This window comes from Humulus lupulus, chromosome 7, assembly GCF_963169125.1.
Source record: "Humulus lupulus chromosome 7, drHumLupu1.1, whole genome shotgun sequence".
Classification (NCBI taxonomy): domain Eukaryota; kingdom Viridiplantae; phylum Streptophyta; class Magnoliopsida; order Rosales; family Cannabaceae; genus Humulus; species Humulus lupulus.
Window position 1 is genome coordinate 88052827 of NC_084799.1, and position 4514 is coordinate 88057340.

The 4514-nt window shown below is 39.1% G+C and overlaps 1 long non-coding RNA gene across 1 annotated transcript; it reads left to right on the forward strand.

Annotated features, from left to right (window-relative positions):
* The first annotated feature begins 3348 nt into the window (after window positions 1-3348).
* On the forward strand, window positions 3349-4194 carry LOC133789763 (uncharacterized). Its single transcript, XR_009873688.1, has 2 exons — window positions 3349-3562; window positions 3951-4194. It is a non-coding gene; the product is annotated as an uncharacterized LOC133789763 (long non-coding RNA).
* Window positions 4195-4514: the final 320 nt, after the last annotated feature.

Below are 4514 nucleotides of genomic sequence, written 5' to 3' on the forward strand. Positions count from 1 at the left end.
ATAGTTTTTAATATTGTATGTAATCATACCACATTTTACTACTCTTTTCATGGTTGAAAAACCTATATGCGATAGTCTAAGATGCCACAAAAATAAAGAATCATACTCAACTCTATAGGTGGAATTAGCATTTTTATTGATAACATTGAAAGTTACATCATTGGTGCACAATTTAACCATACCCTCACAAGAGTACCCCTTTCCCAAAAATACATTTGATTTGGTAAGAATAAGTTTACCGGACTCAAAAACGGCTTTAATGCTGGGCTTGCCAAGAAAATCACCACTTACCAAGTTTCTACTCATTTCAGGAACATAAAGTACATTCACTAATGTAACTTTCTTGCTGGAGGTGAAAAAGACTTCAATGGTACATTTGCCAAGTACCTTGGATTTGCCCTCATTGCCCATTTGAATCTCATGGTTGCCCTTTGACTCTTCAAAGGTTTTGAACAATGATTTTTCATAGGTGACATAGACATGTGGCACATGTGTCATATCACCACCCTTTCACCTTGCCTTGGACCGCATTCACCTCACTAAGGGTAGCAACTATGTTTTCCTCTTGAGTTGCATTCACCTTGAGTCCTTGTTGGTCTAGTCTATGCCTACACTCTCTAGCATAGTGACCTTTTTTCCCACACACAAAGCAATGACCTTTATTGTCCTTAAACTTGTTTGGGTTGGTTCTTGGACCCAAGGATGTCTCATTACCCTTTTTCCCTTTGTTTTTGGGATGTTTTGGTTGTGACACTGCATTTTCTTTGGAAGTCTCTCCATTAGACCCCTCCACAAGTTTATCTCTACATATCGATTCCTCCTCGATTTGAATATGTTTTTGGATTTCCTCCAAAGAATAATCCTCATTGTTATGAAGGATTCTTTTCCTATAGCTCTTCCAAGTTGGTGGTAAGTTAGCCACTATAACACCAACTTGAAAGGTCCTCGGGAAGCTCAATCTTTAACACTTTCAATTTGTTAACAATTATTTACAATTCATTTATTTGAGGAAGAATAGGTTTATCACCAAAAAATTTGAAATCAAAGTATTGAGATATCAAAAAAATTTTGGTACCTTCCTCTTCCGCCTTGAACTTTGTCTCAAGTGCGTCCCATATCTCCTTTGCTGATTTGGTATCGGTGTAGAGGTCATAGAGCCTATCGGAAAGGGTGATGAGGATATGACCCCTACAAAGGAGATTGTCCTCCTCCCTCTTCCTTCTTTTCTCCACCTCCTTGGGAATGTCCTTGTCGGATGGTGTGGGAGATGTTCTAGAGTGGACTCTAGAATATAGGAGATTTTGAGGGTGGCCAAAAGGAATCTCACCTTGTCTTGCCATCTAGTGAAATTGGACCCATCAAACCTATCCAACCTCACTAGGTCTTGATTCATGATCTTGATGGTCTCACATTCCATTGAAACAAACAAATGGTTAAGCTTTTGAATGTTAGGAAAATATATTTGCCTCAATGGAAATGGTAAGAAAATTACAACTCTATGCAAAAATTATAATAGACAAGGATTGATTAAATAAAGTGTTACAACTCTATAACTGAAAATACAAATAAACAAAAGAAGAAATAGAAGAAGAGAATAGAGAAATACAACTCTATGAAAAATGATACAAATAAAGTGAAGTGTTTGAAACAAAGGAAATAAAGATTACAACTCTAAACAAAGATACAAGTAAATATAACAAGAATGATGAAAAGAAAAACAGTAGAGAAAATAAGAACAAGAACAAAACAATAAGAAACTCTCACTCACACAACCAAATTGAAGAGTATTGGGGATCACCAACTTGAACAAGGTTTGAAACCTTTGTCCAAAGCTTATTTCCCCCTAACTCAAGCACTAATCCCTCACAAATTTTGGAAATGCTTTCCGGAATAATCAAGCCTCTAGGTGTTTCTTGCCAAGTGCTCTAGTGGATACAAAAATTGTGTCTTTCAAGTGAGCAATAGACTCTTATTTATAGAGTTTAGAGACACCCTTTGAATATCAAATTCCACCAACCCCCATGGCTGTTACCAATGATTAATTGGATGTTTATGGAATTAAAAGTGAGATTTGGGAGTTATTTGGGTTTTTGGAGCGGTTCAACAAAATTGGAAAAAATTGAAAAAATGGTCAGAAAAACACCTGTGGTCGCGACCAAGGACATTAGTGGCCACGACCACTGTAACGACCCAAATTCACTAATAAGGCTTAAGGGCCTTGATTAGTATGCCGGGAGGGCATGATGGGAATTATGTGTGATTATTATGATTAAGATGTATGATTATGATTTTAAGCATGTTATATGACTATGTGAATTATATTATGTGATAATTATGATATGTGAATTGTACTGTGTGGGTGCTGTGATACAAACGTGATGCACGTGCCAAGGCGATCCTAGGAAACTAGATAAAGGTAACTGGTGACTTGGTAACCTGTGTAACCATTAGTAACTATAGAAAGTAACAGGTTTCTTTGGGAAAGTGGTAGAATTGCAAAGTTAGGGAAAGGACAAATAAGCCCTTGAGGTCTAGTTAGTAAGTGATATTAATGGAGGGTTAAAATGGTAATTTGGTAGTAAATAGATGAGTTTGAGCTGAGGGAATAACATATACGTATAATATTTTGGAGAGGGGTTTATGCTGAATGGTGGAAACCTAGAATTAGAACAAAAAGGAGATAGAAAGGAGAAGCAGAAATCTAGACTCTTGGAAGGAGAATCAAGGGATGTCTGATGTTATCAACCAAGTTTAGGCCAAGAAAACTCAGAGGTAAGATTTTGATTATGCTATATCTAAGTTTTAAGTCTGAATTTTAGTTAAGGAAGGTGAATTGAGATAAGTTGGTGGCTGGTTTTATGTAATTTCAGAATTTGGAAACCAAGGGGGAAGAAGGTCAAGAGCTGGAGGTTGAACCTATCACTTAAGGTAAGGTCTCTGTATGTTTATTAGATTTGTTTTGTTAAGGTTTAGGGAGTTTGAAGTGTGGGTTGTGCTTGAATTCAAGCTGTGCATAACTTTTCTGGTTTGAGTTGTCAAGTGGGAATTCAAGAGTGAATTTTAGGATTGAAGGTGTGAGTGAGCTTAGGCATGATGTCTTTGGGTTGTTGTGAGGTTTGTTAGGGGTTTAGAGTTGGTTTTGGGACTTAGGGTAGAGTTTGGGGTGAATTGGTGAGGTTGGAGCTCGGGAAAATGCGAAGGAAAACCCAGAAATCTGGGTCTGCGATGGTGTGCCGCGGCACGGCTTTTGCTTGCCGCGGCCTAGGGGTCTCTGGAGGTGGGTGCCACGGCACAAGGAATGTGGTGCCGCGGCACAAGGCAAAATTCAGGGAGTGATATTTTGCAATTTTTGACCTTTGCTCCGGGGGTTCGGGGGATGTCTCCGGGATGTTGTTCTAGGGTTTTGGGGGTTCCGAGAGTGTGGATTAGGTACCGGGAAGGTAGTCTTGGATTGGTTAATGACAAGGAATATTATATTTGTGTTTGATTAGGACTTTGGAGAAGCTCGGGATAGAGGACCGTGCTTGTGGCTACGTGATATCGGAAACCAGCGAATTGAAAGGTAAGAACACTGCACCCGAATGTATGATTGTGATGGGACTAAGTGCTCCCGAGAATTGTTTTGTGTCATCGTTGGTATTATGCCAAGGGACACGTGTAAGCGGTCTAAGAGTACCGTTCATGAATTTAGCGTATGGGACGCGAATTGGCCACTGGGAGCCAGAAACGTAAGAATAACAGAGGGAGCAGCTTGTGAGCGCTAGCCCTGGTTATCATCTGTGCATTGTGTTATATAAGTTGAAATGCTCTGTATATGAAATACTTGACTATTGATATGCTTGAGTTTATGAGATGTTATAAGTGAGATTGACTTGACAGCTAAATGTGCATGCTCTATTATTGATATATGTTCTTGCTGGGCCTTGGCTCACGGGTGCTTCGTGGTGCAGGTAAGGGTAAGGGCAAGCTGGACCAGGCCTGAGGTGGAGAGCTCCGAGGTGAAATGTACATAGCCAGCCGTTCGATCACCACGGTCGAGGAGTGTGTCAGGACGGAGATTACCTAACCACTCATTTTGCCTTAGTATGGCTGTTGATGTATATAGACTTTGTAACTTTTGTAAATGACTTTTAAACTGTCATTTTTGGGATCCCTTGTACATAAACAATGTTTAGTAATGAAAATGTATCTTTTGAGACCAAAACTCTTTTAACCTTAGTTCCTCTACTATTTGAGTAACACGCTTTTACTTTAAATACTTGATTAGCAAGTTTGGCACATTATAAACACACAGTGTAACGGTCTTGGCTATCCAGGGCGTTACAACCACTGCTCTCTGTCCCACAGGCTGCGGCCACTGACCATTTTCAGCACACTAAATTGTGTTGTTTTTCCAAACGATTCCAATACCCTCCCAATTGATTTTGTAACCTCTAAAACACATTATTGAGGTTAAAATCACATCTCTAACAACCATTTAACATATTGCTTTAAGAAATTCATCTCAATATTGT